Source organism: Canis lupus, chromosome 4 (assembly GCF_003254725.2).
Source record: "Canis lupus dingo isolate Sandy chromosome 4, ASM325472v2, whole genome shotgun sequence".
Lineage (NCBI taxonomy): Eukaryota > Metazoa > Chordata > Mammalia > Carnivora > Canidae > Canis > Canis lupus.
The window spans coordinates 9,547,203-9,566,046 of NC_064246.1; the positions used below are offsets into that span (position 1 = coordinate 9,547,203).

Genomic DNA, 18,844 nt, shown 5'->3' on the forward strand with positions numbered 1-18,844 from the left:
TTTGAGTTCTCTGGAATCTGAGTCTCTTGGATTGCAATCCCTAAGACTCCCCCAAAACAGACATCTTATATGTTGCGGCTTGCCCTTTGGTCTTTCATTGGTTGACTCGTGATTCCAAAGCTGAACCACGCTGCCACCTCCTCCAGCAACAAATGGCAATACTCTCATTGAGGCCTCAGGCTTGACATGCATGAAGCAATGAGAAAATATTAAGGCTCACAGATGACTGGGGTTTGGGGAAGAGAGAGCTGTGGGGTTGAAGTGGTTGTCGAAAGTATCATTTGTGAGGGTCTGAGTGTGCAGGAAAGAATGCCTTTCTCCATGGCTGGCAGTTGCAGGGGCCACAGACACAGTGTGAACGTACAAGCACCAGCAGAATGTGTTGGGTTTGGTCTTTGTTGACAAGAAAAATGCCAAGGAGGGGCGAAGATTTTCAGACTGCGTATTTGCTGCCTAGGGGCGCCTCAACAAAGTGCCACACATGGGGAGAGGGGCTTCAACAACAAACATTTATTGTTTCCCAGTTCTGGAAGCTGGCAGTCCAAGATCAAAGTGTCAGCAGGGTTGGCTCCTTCTGAGTCCTCTCTCCTTGGCATGTAGGTGGCCGTCTTCTCCCTGTGTCCTCATGTGGTCCTCCCTCTGTGTGTGTCTGTGTCCCAATCTCCTCTTACTGTAAGAATACCAGTCCTATTAGATTAGGGCTTATCCTATTTTAACTTAAACACCGTTTAAGTACCCTAGCTCCAAATATAGTTATATTCCGAGGTGCGAGGGGTTAGGACTGCAGCATGTGAATCAGGCAGGGGGACACAATTCAGCCATAATACTCTGACAGAGGACAGATGGGTTCTGTTAGTGGCTGGTGAGGGCACCACGTAGTGGTCACTATCGAGGGGGATTGCCAAGGGCTGGAGCGTGTGGTTAAGCCTATCTTGCCAGGTCTCCTACCACAGGTATTTGGAGCTGCACCAGGTATCCTGAGCTCATGTGACTGTGTGGGACCACTCTTCAGGAAGGCCTCATCCTAAAGGCAAAACACAGAGTTGGTGGTGTTCCAAACTCCAGATCTCACCCAGGCCCCGACACACTCATCACTCTCGTGGATTCCGCCTTTGCAGACTCCAGAATGGTGGCAGAGAAGTGACACAGTGTTGCCCTCAGAAGATGGAATGTGGAGCCTTCTAGCTGGGCAGGTGGCAGGATTTCCTGGGAGAGTTAGGTTTTCAGGCAGGAAGGAGGAAGCCATTGCTTCCCAGATCTCTGGCCTATTAGGTGCTCTCATTCCCGTTCCCTCCCTTGATCCTTAGCACAGCCTGAAGAACCAGCTTTGACCGCTTTTATTTACAGATGGGCAATGAAAGCTAAGCAAGGAGAACCTGCCTGAGGCCACCCAGCTTGCACAGACCAGGGCTAAACAATTAAGCTTTAACTGGCCTGGCTACAAAGCTCATGTCTGTCCATTTTATCACAGCTAATTAGAGCAAAACTCGAAAGGACTCTATCAAAACTGATTTTTAGAACTTCCTCCCTCTCTTCCCCAAATACTGTCACCCATTACCCTGAGCTGCTCATCCTACGCATCGACCCACCCTTGGCAGTACCTTTGCACCCTGTGCATGCTATCCCCTCTGTCTGCCCCACCCCATTCAACTAAGGTATCACCCGCTGTGTGAGGCTTCCCACACTCTCGGTTTCCCTGTCCTCTTGCAGCACCGAGTTCAAACTTCTCTGGTGGAACCGATGACATTTTAATGAACTCTTCACCTACATCATCCTTGTTAGTTTGGCAGAGACTGGTATGGTATGGAGCTTTGGTCATCTCTGCCACCAGAGGGTAGCCCAGTGGTTGGCATATAGGAGGAACTCAAAGAGAGAGAGGAAATATAGTTTTAGACTTCCTGTCTAGTTTGATCCATAGCCTTTCATGTCACCTGGCCTCCCAGCCTTCCTGGAGAATTCTAAGCAGCCCCATCAGAGGCCCACGATTGGCCCATAGCTCCAGATCTGCCTTCCACCTTCTATCTCATGCTTGCCTTGCTTTTGGTATCTCACCTTCCTGCTGCCCTGCCCCAATGCCCTCCACCTCTACCAGAAGAAATTATTTCAGGTTCACAGATGTCACGATTTGAGGCCTCTGAAGGAAATGTCCTTTCACAAGCTAACTTCAAACAACAATCTCCCTGCTAGGGAAGCAATGAGACCATCCCCATCTGTGAGGTGTCCAACACAAAAATAGCACTGTTTATTGCTTTCGATTCATATTTAGCTTTTAAAAAACATATCTGTTTTAAAACAACCCATTTAAAAATGGGCAGAGGATCTGAATAGATATTTTTTTCCACAGAAGACATACAGAAGGCCAACAGACCAGAAAAGGTCTAAGCATCTTTAAGAAAAGATGCTCAACATCACTAATTATTAGGGAAATGCAAGTCAAATCCACAATGAGCTATCACTTTACATCTGTTAAAAGGGCTAATACCAAAAAGTCAAGAAATCACAAATGTTGGTGAGGATGTGCAGAAAAAGGGACTCTCATGCACTGCTGGTGGGAATGTAATTTGGTGCACCCACTGTGGAAAACAGTATGGTGGTTACTCAGACAATTAAGAATAGAACTACCATATGATCCAACTATTCTGCTTCTGGTATTTACCTGAAGAAAATAAAAACAGGGATGTGTGGGTGGCTCAGTCAGTTAGATATCTGCCTTCTGCTTAAGTGATGACCTTAGGGTCCTTGGATCGAGCCCTGCATTGGGCTCCTTGTTCTCCCTTTCCTTCAGCCTCTCCCCCTGCTCATGCTCGCTCTCGTTATTTCTCTCTCTCTCTCTCTCTCTCTCATTGTCTCTCTTTCCCTCAAATAAATAAAATATTTAAAACCCCATTAAACAAAAATGTACATGCACCCTATATTCATTGCAGCATTAATCACAATAGCCAAAGTGACCAAAGTATCCATCAAATGGATGAATAGATAATGAATGGAATACACACACACACACACACTGGAATATTACTCAGCCATGTAAAAAGAATGAGATCTTGCCATTTGTGACAACGCAGATGAACATAGAGGGTATTATGCTCAGTGAAATAAGTCAGAAAGAGAAAGACAAATACCATATGGTGTCACTCATATGTGGAATCTAAAAAAAATGAAAACAAATGAACAAAGAATACAACAACAAACTCATTGATGCAGAGAACAGATTGATGGTTACCAAAGAGGAAAGGAGGAAGATGATAGGGCAAAATGAGTGAAGGGGTCAATTGTCTGGTAATGGATGGTAACTAGAATTTTGATGGGTGATCACTTTGTAGTGTATACAGATGTCAAATTATAATATTGCATACCTGAAACTTATACAATGTTATATACCAATATTTCCTTTAAAAAAAAAAAAGATGAGGACTGCCTACTGAAGCTCAGCCCCAAATCACCAATCCACAGAATTGCGGGCGAAATAAATGGGGGCATTTTACTCTATTAATAAATAAAAACTTGCCTATTGAAGAGGATAGATCTGTTAAGTGTTTTTATCACAGTAACATTAAAAAAAAAAAAAAAAAAAAACCTTGTCCTAATTTTCTAAATTTTCTGTAGAGGGTATGCATTGCTTTGCAATGAGATATAACATAATACAAAATTATTTTTTAAATATCAAAATAAGATTATTTTAATAGGTATCTCTTACAGATATTAAAACTTACAGATGTTAAATGAGACCTCATATCACATTAGAATCTAAACAAGCCAAACAAAATTTATACTCCTGTGACTGCACTTCAGATCTAGAAGTAGCAGGGTTAAAGAACTTAAAAGGTTATATGATTCATGTGCCCTTTTTCATCCATTTTCCAACATTTCACTAGCTGCACAGAGGATGAAGGGAAGGTAAATGTCTCTATTTAACCATATTTCTGGGGCAGCCAGCCTTGCTTCTAGGGCTTATACTGACTGGCCCTGGCAGCCTCGGTGTGGCAGTGTCCACTGCTGTGAACTTCTTAAGAACACCATTTGGCATCTCTTGACTTTTTCTATCCCCTGCAGAGCCCAGTCTTGATCCTCCATCTCCTGGCGTCTTGGAGTGGGATCCCTGACCCAGCCAACATCTCCCAGGTATAGAGTATAGCAAGATAGCTCAAGCCCTGCTATGTTGTATGATTTTCACCCCATCCAGGGGAGACATATCCTGCCCACACCAAACTCATCTAGCCTTGCTGCCACATGACCTGCTCGCACTCCGCAATCTTTCTCCCCAGCTAGGAATCTGTTCCTGGGGAGGGGACACTGCAAAGCACTGCACCTTAGGACATGTTATATTTTCTTTATTAGGGTGCCCCCATGGACTGAGCTGCCTTGGGCTTGCACACTTTTAGAAACCACCCTGCCATCTCCCCTTCTGACAAGAAGGGCCAACCTTGAGAAGCAATTCTCTCAGAGGCCTCCTCCATTGGCTCAATGGAAGAAAGGGAATCATCTCTTAGGCTGGACACCACACTTTATACAAGGGCACAAACCACAGGGACTCTTTCCCTGTCTCTCTTGCCTCAGCCTCTCCTACAGCCTGGAGAGAGAGGTCTGGGAAGAGGGAAAGCCAGTTCTGCTGCAGGCCCAGGTTGCTGGCAATCCCCAGCAGCTCTCTCTGAAGTATGGGGAACCAAGCACTGCTCATCATTAGCTCTAGAGATTTGGCCCCAATTCCAGAACAAGAGAAAAGGGCCCAGTCTGCTATCTTCAGGAGAAGGAACTGCTTGCTGCTGTCTGGAGGTGGGGAGGGGTAGGAGGGATGCCCAGTGAGGGATTCTGGGAAAACATGGGGGAGCATGAAGTCCCTAAATGTCCTAATCAGAGCAAGGATGAGAAGTGGTCTCAACAGGAAGAAGGCTGGTGCCAGAGGGGAGTAAAATGCAATTCTCTATTTTGTCTAGAGCCACATAAGGAGTATTTTTGGGTGTCCTGCATCTTCTTTTTGTGTTCCTGTATGAGAAGTGGCCTGTCTCACAGAGGATTCACAGACAAAGAGAGTCCTGTCCTTCACAGATGAGGACAGTGCTGCTGAAGGACCTGATTCCGAGACAAGGGCCCATCCTCAGCAGGAAGAGCAAATAGATGGTTCAAAAGGAGGAGGCTCAAGCTCAAGCCATCTGACTCCTTGGCCACCCCCACTTAGCCCCATGGATGGGGTACTGTCCAGAAAGATTGTAAGTTGCTTCGAAAGTACAAGATGTGTATTAATAACCCTGTACAGCTCTCTGGTGCTATCTAAATGCTAAGTAGAACAGAAATTACTCTGGAGTATTCTCTCACCTGAATGATCTTCCAGATAAAAATGTTTTTGATAAGTCATCAACACAACTTTTAAAATAAAGCAGCCTCAGCCTGTGTAGTTCCGATACAAGACACAATGCATTGAACCAAAGGTTAAACTCCAATTGATTAAGGTCTTTCTTTGCCTTTTTCCTCCTCTAGATCCTTTGTATCGTGTTGAATCCAAGATTAGCTCCTGCATCACTTTCATTGTAGCAGTTGCTGTTCTGTTGTTGTTGGCACTCGCATTTCTCCCCCAGGTGAGGAGACCAGAATTAGAACTTTATATATGTTACTTGGAACACCAACTAAGGTGATTAAGAGAAAACTCTCATCCAGACAAGCCATCTCTCTCTCAGAATAAATTTGGGGTCTGGAAAGGTTTCAGTTTGGTTTCCGGTTATTTCATTTTGTCTAAATGCAAGGAAGGGTCTTGTTACCCCCGACTTGCCAGCTTTTAGTAATGTGTATAGCGTCATCCTTTGTATCTAAGATGGCTGGATGCATTGGGCTTGGAGGGATTGACATTCTGCTTACTGTCTTGCAGTGCACCCCTCATGTCCCATCTTCCTTGCAAGCAGGAGTCTGCACAGCATCATTTGTGCCCTGGACTTGCTGGTGCTCTCTACCCACCATTTGTCCTGGCAACTGTGCACCTCTCTCCTTTCCCATCATTAACGCTCCCATCTTCCACCGCACATTCCCTGTGTCCTCGGTCCTCTTCCCATGTGCTTGCATGTTGGAGGTCTCACTGTTGCCATGACTTCCAGGTGTGACTTCCCTCTTGCTCTCTCAATACCTCAACCTGGGTCTGACATCTTGAGCATCTCCATAGTCCTACAACCATGTCAGATACTTCATGGTCAAAATGAGGTTTCCTTCTTATCTCCTTTATTTCATTCAGCTCTCCCTCCTTAAATTCTATCTTGAATGGTAGTGCCTTTAAAATTCATAAGCTTAGGAGGGAATTTGAAATACCTCAGTGAGTCTTGCTGATGATCTTGTATCTCCAAATTGAAGGTGTGGTTAGAAGAAATACTACTCAAGGCCTAAATCTGACCCTCAAGAAAAACTGACTACATGATGTGGTCCTCTAATTTTTGGACAAAATAACGCTTTTATTGTTTTTATAAAGTAAGCATTGGCTCATTATTAAAAATTCAAGCAATAAAGAAAAGGAGAACAAAGAAAATAAAGTAATCCCTAGTAATAATCAATGTTAACATTTGGTGACATTCACCCCAAACATCTCTTTGCCTATACAGCTGGCCCTTGAACAACACAAGGGGGTTAGGGGTGCCAACCCCTGTGCAGTGAAAAATCTGTACTATATACTGTATTCTTACAATAAAGTCAGTCATAAGGAAGAGAAAATACATTTACAGTTCTGTATTGTATTTATTGAAAAAAAATCTGCGTCTAAGTGGACCCATGTAATTCACACCCACATTGTTCAAGGGTCCACTGCATATAAAAAGACAGCTTGATGAATGGATAAGTAGATACGTGGATAGATGGTTAGAAAATGCTGCTCCCAAAATGTAAGTTCTTTAAATATCTCATCACATTTAAGAAAAAAGGCTACAAAAATCATTTAAAAACCTGGACTCATTTCTTTAAAGTACATGTTTCAGCTTCAGACAATATTGATTACATGCTATGAGAGACAAAATATCCAATATTCTTAAGCCTTCCTCCAGTGTCCTCTTGTCTCTACCTCCCAATATTTGTTCTGTGCATTATTATTACTTTTAGAGGGCTCCTGACATTCATGTTCTGCTGCGCAATTACGCCTCTGCCAGTGGCTTAATCTTAGTTCTACAGTTAAACAAATTCAGCATTAGTGTTTGTTTGGTGACCATGGTTTTCCCGTTTCTAAGTTATTCATTTTGATTCACCTCTCAAGCAGTTAAATTTTATCACTGGGAAGTTTTTATCAAGAAGCTTATGGGAGTCACATGCTCTAAATTATTTGCTTGTGAATGTTCACTTGTTGTCTTTATATTTAAATGACCACTGGGGCCAAATTATATTCTTCAGGAGCTTTTCTCTTCAGAATTCTATGGCTATTGCTCCATTTCCTCTGTGTGCTCTTGTTTTTAAAAATGAGTATATATTCTTTTTAATTTACCCAAAGGATACATAGAGATTCAAAGGGGCACATGCACCCCAATGTTTATAGCAGCAATGTCCACAATAGCCAAACTATGGAAAGAGCCCAGATGTCCATCAACAGATGTATGGAAAAAGAAGGCGTGGTATATATATGCAATGGAATACTACTCAGCTAGCAAAAAGAATGAAATCTTGCCACTTGCAATGATGTGGATGGAACTAGAGGGTATTAGGCTAAATGAAGTAAGTCAGTCAGAAAAAGACAAATATCATATGACTTCACTCATATGTGGAATTTAAGAAATAAAACAGAATAACATAGGGGAAGAGAAGGAAAAATAAAATAAGATGAAAACAAAGAGGAAGTAAACCCTTTACTCTAAGAAACAAATTGAGGGTCACTGAAGGGGTGGTGGATGGAGGGGATAGGGTAACTGGGTGATGGGCATTAAGGAGGGCACTTGACGTAATGAGCACTGGGTGTTGTATGCAACTGATGAATCACTAAATTCTATCCCTGAAATTGATATTATTAAATAAATAAATAAATGTATACATTCTTACTAAATTCACCTGTAATTTGAAACACTCATGGGGAATATGCTGATTTAAAGATTATAATTTCTTCCATATTGGATTCTTTTCTGTATTTTGAATGCAGCATAATGTTTCTCTTTTTCACTCGTGTGGTGGTAGGGAGGGAGAGCTTGAGCAAGGTTGGGGAACAGGGAGAAATTTTGCAGTTACCAGGACAGTTTCTTTCCATCTTGTTCATATTTAACATAGTTCTAGATAAATATTGTATTTTTTGGACACACTAAGAGTGACTTTTCCATAGTACACATCAGTTTGTTTCTTGTTAGAATTTCAGGTGTGAGTATAGCTTTCTACCCCTTTTTCTGAAGCCTGAGGGAATGAGAGTGGCAAAACCAGGAGGTTGCTACTAGGGGACCAGAACACAACTGTCTTTCTTCTGAGAGCTCATGAAATGCCCTCTATTAAATGCCTGCTTCCTTAAGCTAGAGATATGTCCCATTTTAGTAAGCTTCTGCTCATTCTGACACAGCCCAGATCCCTGGGAAGTCTTTGAGTTCTTGCAGTTGAATCCTATTTTACACTTGTCCAATGAGAGGAAAGTTACGCACTTCAGACGTGGATCCTACATCTTTTCAGCCATATCTTCATGCACTCAACAAACACTTGCTAGGCATTTACTCTGTAAAAAGACTTCAACTGGCATGACAGAGAGCTCTCTGTTTCATCACTGCCTCAGACCCCTAACTTCCTATCCTTTTTCCCCCTACCTTCCCCTCCTCGTGGACCCCAACTAACCAACAAACTGCAGAGTTTGTAAAAACGGTTCTTGAAAGTGCTGTTCTTAACAGGTACCAGGATGGGGCCACATCCACAATCCTTTCATGCAAAGATGCACGAAAACTGGGACACATTTCACACCAATAATAGACCAAAACCTTTACTTGACCCAAACCACCAGGACATGCCACCTGTCTTTCCTTCGCCCTGCAGAACTAAAACCCTGCTTTGACTGGGAAGTGACCTGATTTTCAGGTGCTCCCTGACATGCATCTGCTGAATGACACCTTCAATCTCTACTTGAGTCCGTTCCGTTGTTTCCTTCAGATGACCTAATAGAAGTCATAATGCCAGACCCGAGGCATGCAAAGGTGGGTAAGACACACTCCAAGGTAAGGAAGACAAATATCAGTGCATAGATATAATACGAAATATAGAGATGATTCTTTCTCTTTTTTTAAAAGTTGATATATGAATAAGCCAAATAATCAGGAAAAAGTGACATCTTCTCAAAAGAATTTCCACAAACTCACAAACCCCAAAGGGCAGAGCATCAGAGACAAGATATGGGATATAGCCGGGATCTGCGCCAGATGCTAGGCTATCTGTATACTATGGTTCCAGCAACCTTGTGTCTAAGTAAGTTCTCCATAAGTGCTCTTGAGTTTTGTAAGTGTGTATTTTCTTATCACTGGGACAGAAAATATGGTTCCTATTTCTGTCACACACCAAACATGCTAAGAGATTGCTTCTCTGTGAAATACCACTTCTCTCCAAGCTGTCTCTACTGAAGTGCCCCCAGAAGGGCAGTGTGTGAGCCTCTGCCAATCACCACACTAACAGGGGGGAGGGCTGCCAAAGCAATATATGCCACCATGCCCCTTGCAGAAATCATATATTAAGCAAAAGAACAAGACAATGAAAAATTCTTCTAAATCCCTTGAGGTATCCCAGCAGTTTATTTATGGGTTGACTGATTTGTTTTGATGGGTAGCTCAGCCCAGTTGTTGCTCACTTAATCTGACACTGCTGAGGTCTGTGAAAGGGAGAGATTGGCTCACGAGAGAAGCATGGTCCAATTGTGTCTGTGTTGCCATTGATCTCAAAAGCCAGATGCCCTGAACAGGTTTAGAGGCACAGTTGCTTTGGGCAAGGGAACAGAATGTGATTTTCCCGTAGAGCAAGAAAATAAGCAAAATTTTACCCAAACCAACTCTCAACAAGCTCATAATAGAAGGTGCTGTAATTGCTGAAAGAGAGGCTTAGAATTCAATGGTGCAACTAATCACTGCTCCAGCAGAGAGGATATGGCAGCAAATGCTGCCGGCCCGATTCCTTTCCATGCAAGAAAATGGCAGCCATCCTAGAAATAGTCAGAATAGCTGTACTCACTAATCTGCTACTGCTGGTTACCAGATCGGCTGAAAGAAGACTTAAACACATGAGTAGAATTAGGACCAGTTGGTGGTTAGAGGTCACTTGGCTTCCTTTCAAAGCTAAGCAAGAGGCCACTGCCATACCTTCCAAAGGCCATATAACTCCACTAATGGGAGCTCCCTTCTGGAACAACATGAGACTCCACCCAGAAGAGCCTTCGAGGTTCCTGCAAATGGCTTCCTAATGTCATATCCCTATAGCTTGCAAAATATTATTTATGGTGACAAATGGGGTGGGAAGGAGGGCAAATGGACTTCTCCAACTGGGCCTGTGTAATGGGGCTTCTACATAGATTTTCAACCCCAAGAGAGGCCTTCTAGCTCCTCAATTCACCCTCCCAGAAGGTCCAGTCATGGAGGCAAGGCCCACTGACTAACTTGCAAAGGGGCGGGGGTGGACTTGTGAACATAAGGAGGGCTTGCTGGAATCCTGTTAACATGGAGACTAGATGAGGGTCCACATCCCCTTGGCCCTATGATCTTGGACAGCAATATGTGAGGCATTAACATTTTTGAGTCTGGGGCCCCCTAGACTATTTGTGAGGAGGTACTGCATTCTGCTTTGTGACTCCTTGAGATCAGCATCTGTGACAGAAAGGAGAGGAGAAACGTGATATGCTTGGTGTGGAAGGATGACCATCACATCTTTGGATGGAGATATTTGTTGCTCTCTTCATGAGTTTTAGGGTGGGAGCGAGCAGTAGTGGAATCTAGCTTGAAAATCTGTCAGTAAGCTCAGAGATGTACTAATGTTTTCTTGCCTCTTGACAGAAGATCCCTTTTATAGGCACCATTCAAAGTGCATTCTCTTAGACCTCTCTTGGTTTTCTTACCTTCTTCTGTGCTGTCAAACATTACTGTGTGCTTAATTTTGTAGGAGACACCAGAAAAGTATAATGTATCATCCTTGTTCTTGATCTTCTTACAATCTGGTTTGAGAATCAAGAGGATAATACAAGTTAACATATGACTGAATGATTGGTCAATTTCAGGATTCAGACTTAAGTGTCACCAAATATTAGAGAAGGAAGAGATCATCAGAAATCTGACTGGTGAAATCTGATCATCATAATAGTGCTAAGATTTGAGATAAGCATCCATTTACTGAGCCCTGTCCATGTGCCATAGACTCTACTGAATGCAATGTAATTTTCAAAATTTAAATCCTCACGCCATTTGGGAATAACATTATCCTCATCTTAAAGATAAGAATATTGAGGCTCTTAGGTTTACCCAACTTGGCTAAGATAGGTCTTGGTTAGATAAGAGAGAAGGTGGTCATTGCTAATAGGCAAACTTCTGAGCACTGTACCTTCGCACACAGACATGTGTGCATACATGCATGCATGTGCTTGCACGCATACATGCATGCACACACACACACACACACATACACTCAGGGGTCAACGGCACTAGCCTAGTGAGTGAGTGCATGTGTGGAGCTCAGTGGCATTGGGTTAGGATATGGTATCTTGTTAGAGAGAATCAGAGCCAGAGAGCTAATGTACAGCTGAAGCCACCTGGGAAGTGTCCAAGGATGAACTAGAAAATGAAGGTCAGTTCATAAGCATCTTCATACCCAATGTGTAAAAAACAGGAGGGGAGACAGAAACTGGATCTAAGCCAACATGAAACCAGAGAACACCAGAATGAAGCGGGAGTGAGGTCATGAGTAAAAAAGTCTCCAGTGAAGCTCTTTAAATAGAGCTAAAGGGGCAGATGCTGACCATGATGAGTCAATGGATGTAGTCTCTCTGTCTTGGACTTGAAGATAGACAGCTGAAGTGGACCCGACAGAGACAAAGACATGGAAGCAAAAGTGGACCTGGCAGTACACAGAATGGCCTCACTGAGGCAAAGTGCAGGCCCACAGAACATGGGGGACATACAGTTGAAGGCAAAGCCAGATTAGGAGCTTGGATTCAAAGCATAGTATAGGAAGCCAGTGGAGAGAAATGTGTTTTTGGCTTTTCAGCTTCTAACAATTCATTCTGGACCTATATTTTTGACAGAGTAACCAACCCTTAAATGTGTAAACATTGTTAATACTTTCAGAATTAAGTTTGCTTTGCAATTTGATCAGTGAACATGAGGAAGATCGTTTATCGGCGTCAAAACGCAATTTCCCTGTGACTTACCTCTGTAAGTATTAGAGATAGACAAGACTTTATATTCAGATGAGACTTCCACAGCTAATCTTCTGTCACTCTAAAAGTAATTTACTCTCAAGTGGATAAAACTACATATGTTTTTGGATAGGAATTTAAATCGTCAAAGTCTCTTCTTGTGTAGTCACTCAAAAACTGGTCATTTCTACTTCCATGATGTGGTCTTTACTTTAATGACCATCTGCCACAGATTTCCCCCAACACCCTGGGCCACTTTCCACATAAGTGTACTCAACACAAGAATATAGAAAATATTTAAATGATATTCTAACCTGTCTGGGATGACAAATCCCTGAAAAACAGGACCATGTCTCTCGCCCAAATTAGCCGGCATTGCTAAAAGCTATCTTTTGCTTCTGATGAGTCAAAAATCTGTTCTAGGTTCCCTTGTAGACTATTCAAGGATATTGACATTTGCACCTTCCATCAGGACACTTTGGAAGGGCGTATAGTCTTGTGACAGATGTCTGCGCAGCCTTACCAAAGGAAGAAATACTGCTTTGCTTCTTTCTCCACCAAGAAGAACATGGAAATTAGGCTTCATGATTGGTTCAGATTCAGCTTGTCATTCAAACAGACCACTAACAAAAGGCTTTATGGCCCAGTGCTTCTATAGCCTACCTCCCTAAAGTTCTTTCTTCTCTTCGGAGCATTTCCTAAAATATTGGCTTTTCATAAATCCCCTATTTTCTCACCACTTCTTCATATTTTCATTCTGTCCAGTCAGACTTTTGGCCATGATTCAATTCAGCGTAATCCCACAAAACTCACTGGTGACCTGGGGTCACCATGTCAATGTGTTGTTTCCCTCCTCTTCCTCTCTCTCGTCCTCCCCTCTCCTCCTCCTCCTCCTTCCTGATTTCTCTGCACCACTTGTCACTTTTCACTGCCTTCTTCATGTAGCTCCTTTCTCTCTGAGCTTCCCATACCTTCTGCTCCCCTTGTTTCTCCTTGGGTCTTCTTGATCATACCATCTTGGGTTACTTTATTGATCTCCCTCCCTCTCCTGTCCCCATAGTAGAGATATTGCCCCCAAGGTATCTCCTTGTCCTTTTTCTCTTCTTACCACAATACCAGTCTCTGGGTGATGTATTCTTGCCAATGTCTACAGTTAATTCTTTCCATGAGGATATCTCCTAAGTCAATACCATTCACTCTCTTTAATCTTGTCGGCTTCATATTTCCTGACTGGCATATATCTCTACCTGGATTGCCTTTGGAACCTCAAACTCATGACATTCAGCTTGGTCCTGGCTGCTAGATATGCTGGGAGCTCACCTTTGGAGGAGGGGCCCTTCTGCAGCAACCGTGGAGTGAGGGCTGGGAATACTGGTTAGACCAGCTTGGGCAGATGCCTCTCCTCGGGAGGAACAGATAATCGTAAATCAAATCAAAAGCAGCAGAGAAAACTCAAGTCTGATCCAGACCTGCATTCATAGCCCAGAAAGTTCTGATGTAGCAGATCAACATTCAGTCCATCCAGGTCCTAAACCAGAGAAAATCATTTGGGATGAAGTGAAGGATGCTAAAAGCAAAGTCCAGTTCAGTGTGTAAAGGGATGGAAAGAAACCCCTCAAGTACAGGACACCACAGAGAGCCAGGGCCAAAGAGCCACGGGTATTATAAGCATGGTGGGTGAATTCAAAGAGACCGAAGGAGAAAAAAAGAGAGAGAGAGAGACCAAAGGTCGCTATTCACATAAGAACCCAGCACCCAGACTCTGGGAGGGCAGCAGGTCAATTCTGGACGCTACTCACTATGAAGGAGCAGCTTCAAGTGGATCAGCCTATTACTGACTTTCATTGTCCCAGAGCCCGGGGAGGGCTAAGCCTGCAGGAAGCAGACCTCACTTAGCAGCTCAATTGGCAAGGTCTGAAGGAATCCCCCTTCTAAAATGAAACTCATTTTCAGAGTCACCCCCGCACCAGTCTGCCTCCAGATTTTCCTTTCTCTAATGAAGGCCTGGAAAGTCATACCCTTGACCCCATGGGTTGTCAAGTCCAGTTGGTTGTTAATACTTCACTTCATTCCAAAGAGGATTTGAAGTAACTTGCAAAGGTGACTACATTATAACCAGACTTAAAAACAAGTAAGTTAGGGGACACCTGGGTGACTCAGTCGGTTAAGCCTCTGACTTTGGCTCAGGTTGTGATCTCAGGATTCTGGGATCCAGCCCCACGTAGGGCTCCATGCTTAATGAGGAATCTGCTGGGGGTTCTCTCTTTCTCTCCCTCTGAACCTTCCCCCTGCTTGTGCTCTCTCTCTCTCTCTCTCTCCTTCTCAACTCTGAAATAAATAAATAAAATGTAAAAAAAAACCCAAGTAAGTTAGGATGGGGGGGGGGGGGTAGAAAATGAGGGAGAGAAAAATAAGATAAAGCCAGAAATATGTGCACATTCAAAACATGTGCACCATGATGCCCCTCATGGAATGATCTGTAAGTTAGGTTTGGCGATCTTGGCATCTAACATAAAGAGGAAGCCATGCTCAGTGTCATTAATCACAATGACTCAAAGATAAAAACAAAGAATCACTCAAGAGAAGTACAGCGATGCCTGGTACCAAGACTTAAGAAAATAAATGCCCAGTAAAATTTCAGACTGAGAGCCTGGGATGACATGGGAAAGAATGGAAAGATCATAAGGCTACTTCTCATGTCCCTCGGGTGGGGGGCGGGGGGGCATAGCATGGCCAGAACACTGTTTGATAGGAGTTTATTCTATTGTAGATTCTTTCTTTAAACTGTCACTTGCTTCTACCTTCGCTTTTCATGACTTTCTTCCTCAAACCACCCACACAATCTCCCCCAAGACTGTCCTGCACCAGCAGCAGTAACCCCCTAATCCACGGCACACTACCTGTCTCCATGTCACAAACCTGACCCCAGAAGACACACCCTCCACCTCACACCTTCACAGGCCCTCCACTCCTGCTACATGGATCATTTGCTTTCCCCCCAGATGCCCACGCTTTCTGACTTCACACATTTATTCTCTGTAATGGTTGATTTTGTGTGTCAACGTGGCTAGGCCATGGTGCCCAGATGGTTGGTCATTCTTCTGGATGTGCCTGTTGAAGTAGCTTTTGGATAAGATTTACATTTAAATCAGGTCACTTTAAAAAAAATAAAAATAAATCAGGTCACTTTGACTAAAGTGAACTGATCTTCACACAGTGGGGAGGCCTCATCCTATCAGCTGAAGGTCTTCAGAAAAAGACTGATGTTTCCCACCCCTCCTACTGAAGAAAGACCCAAACTGCAATTCATCCTTGGGTCTCCAACCTTGTTGGTTTGCTCCACAGATTTCAGCCTTGCTCACACCCCAGTGCATGAGTTAATTCCTTAAAATCAATTCTCTCCCTGTCTTTTCCTCCACATCCATGCATACGTCCTACTGGTCCTGTTTCTCTGCAGAACCCAGACTAACACACTCTCCTGTCTTTTCTTTCTCCGGACTTCTTCCACCATTCCTGTTCATCAAACTCTGATCTATGTTTCAAGAGCTTTCCTGTGGGGTACTCTCGATTCCTTGTGACACATGTGTGACCAGCCCCATCTCCTTTCATGGGATGTCCTGTGCTTCTCTCTGAGCTGAGTTGCAGTCATGCTCTGCCTGTCTAAAACTCATCAATTTCTGGCTCCTGCCTGTGATGGAGCATCAGCCCCATGAAGGCAGAGATTCTTGGCCTATAGTTAGGCACCCAGTAAATATGCAAAGATACTCAGAGAATTTTCCCAGCAAGAACTAATTCAAAATGTATCTTCCCAGAACATACACCAACTATATCAGCCCCAAATCCACATTTTGTGAAGGAAATGTAGAGCAAGACAGGCTACGTTCATGTAGTGTTTCAGTCATAAAAATGAATAAAGGACCTAGACATTTCTGATGTCTTTTTCTGTAGCACTGGGTCATTACAGATGGGGGCAAATCAGCATTTCTTGTTTTGCTAATGAATAAAAATCCATGTGGTGAGACAAAGAAAAGCTGGGACACCCAGCAGTTAACTGCTCCCAGTGGGGAGCCTGGTCAAGGTCCTAGTGCATTAAGCGACCTAGTGGCCTGTGACCACCCAGGAGGGACATCAGGAGTCACCTGGCAGCTTGTCTGGCTGTGCAAACCACATGCCAATCTTCCCGCTGGAAGAAGGGGAGCCAAGACAACGTGCAGTCGTGCAAATCCCCGCCTGGCAGCCAAGTTGCAGCCTGGGGGCTGGCAGATGGAGACTGGTGGATTCCTCGCAGCTGCAAGCTCGCTCAAAAGCTCCTTTTGAAGCAATGACTCTGGCACCTCACGGGAGTGCATGGCCTGCCACTGAGGGCATAAAATTAATAATGCATACTTAGCATTTAGGTACCACTGTCGGGTTGGCCAAATCAGTAGCACTTGAATTTTCTATTTCTTCCAGGGGTTGCTTCCCAGAGAGATTTATTGTTGAGCTGCTGATAATGAAGCCAGCACTAAAGAGAACTGGCAAGGCATGAGTCACCCTCCTGTAAGGGGTTTAGAACAAAACCCAGCCAGAGTTTAGCCCCAAAGATACAATCAACACTGCAACCATCAGCCAATAGGGGAGGGGCAGGAGGCTGGCCAGTCTGGTCCTGCTGCCTCTGATCCAGCCTGCATTTTTTTATTTTTGTTTTTTGTTTTTTTTTAATCTGAAGATGAAGGGAGTGAGCCATAGCATCCTTAGGTCCCTTTCAGGTCAAACAGCCTCCATCATGGGCACTTCTCGAGGCTGAAGAATGGAAGATTCAGGCAGAGTCCATCGTCTCCAGGGTACTGTTTTTCATTCCTGCCTCGCTGACCAACCTCAACAGAGAGGCTGCTGCTTCCTTCATAGGCTCTGAGTGCCTGAGACCAGTCAGATGGGGTCCTTGAGAGGAGCATGTATAAATCTAGTAGGGACAGGCGGGTCTATACCCTCTCATTTGCTGTCAGGCCGGTAACAAACAAAAGTGAACCAGTGGCTTCTGGATGCTGGTCCTGTGGGTGGATGTGGTTTATTCTTCATTCAGGTCACTGCTGCACGGCTCGGCCCCTCCTGCCCAGCACAGACAGGTCGTGACCAGAGACGAATGGCATTCGGGTTCTTGACAGTGGAGACCCTCTGCAATGCCCGGTCTTTCCCCAGGGGGTATGGTCACACCTAGCGCTCTGCACTAGCAGACGTGTGGCTTCCACCCCCTCCCAGATTCCAGGTGGCAATGTGGAGCAGCCCATCTCTGGGAGGATAAGCCTCCGCAGCACATGTGAACACACCAAGTAGAAGGTCAGTGGAGGTGCTCCCTCCGCCCCTTCCCCATCAGCTGCAGGGAGGGGTGATTACTACACGACACCCATTGTCCCCGATAAGCCCCCACGATGTCAGGGCCACCAAGGTGCCCACCTGGAGGAGGGCATCACCAGGGCTCCCTCTGACCACAGGACCACGGTGTGCTGGGGCCGTCGGGCCAAGCTCTCGGAGAAGAGACTAGAGTGAAAGTGTGTTCACGGGGACATCTGGGAGGTTCCTTGAACGAGACAGACCAAGGAGCAAAACCACGTTGCCCGCCCTTCGCCCCCTCCTCCCTGGAGCGCCGATGGAGTGCGGGTGTCTGCAGCGCACGGGGACCGCAGGGCGACCTGAAGCATGGGTGCTCCCTGCCAGAGGCGGGGCTGAAGGTGGGAGATGCCTGCGGCCCTGACGTCGTGGGGCACCCGCAGCACCCACCTCCTCCTACCCCTGAGCTTCAGTGAGAGGAAAAGCAACTTCTATTTGAGAAGATTCACAATTGATTTGAGTCTCCTCTTAAATATTGTCAAATGCACTCTGCGGGGAGAGCCGGCCGCCTCTGCTGTGAGCCGGGGCAGGTTTGGGCTGTGATCTGAGGGCCCACCTTGACCCAGCAGCTGGGGGGGGGGCGCTGGGGGGGCTCCTGCTCTGCTCCGCTCTGGGGCCCCACCACAGGCCACATCCTGCTCTCTGCTGCTCCACCGCCCCCTTCCCCTTCCCCCCTTCCCCCCCACTTCCCCTCCTTCCCAGGGGAGCAGATGCTGAGCTAGGTTGGCACCTGGCGTTTGTGATGGGTTTTCGGTTTTTACCAGGGGGGATGAGGGAAGCTCTGTGGGTCCCCTTGTACAGGCGCTAGAGTCAGAGCTGGAACCTGGGTGGAAGAGGCACAAAGCTTGGGCACACAGTAAGGGGGCGGTACACCGCAATAGATGAAACAGATAAATAAAGAACAGAGGCCCTTTCAAAAAAAACAACGCTGCAAATGCCAGGAGGTAAAGATTGTTACCATGGCGATGCAGGGCTTGGGGCTGGGACAGCAGGAGGGCCGGCAGTGAACACTCGGCAGTGAACACTTGTTGGAAATGAAATGCAAAGAGGGGGTGCCCGGCAGAGGTTTCCAGCAAGCTGTGGGACCCCGGTTCTCTTCTCTCCCACCTCTGCCTTCCGAGTCGGATGAAGACCCTCGAAGGCCAGCAGGTGCAGGACGTGGGACCTGGTCCC

At 45.1% G+C, this 18,844-nt stretch overlaps 1 long non-coding RNA gene across 1 annotated transcript; it reads right to left on the reverse strand.

Annotated features, from left to right (window-relative positions):
- Window positions 1-495: 495 nt before the first annotated feature.
- Window positions 496-11,213, reverse strand: LOC118354586 (uncharacterized). Its single transcript, XR_004815385.2, has 2 exons — window positions 11,012-11,213; window positions 496-670 (listed from the first exon to the last, which is right to left on the reverse strand). It is a non-coding gene; the product is annotated as an uncharacterized LOC118354586 (long non-coding RNA).
- Between the last annotated feature and the right edge of the window lie 7,631 nt (window positions 11,214-18,844).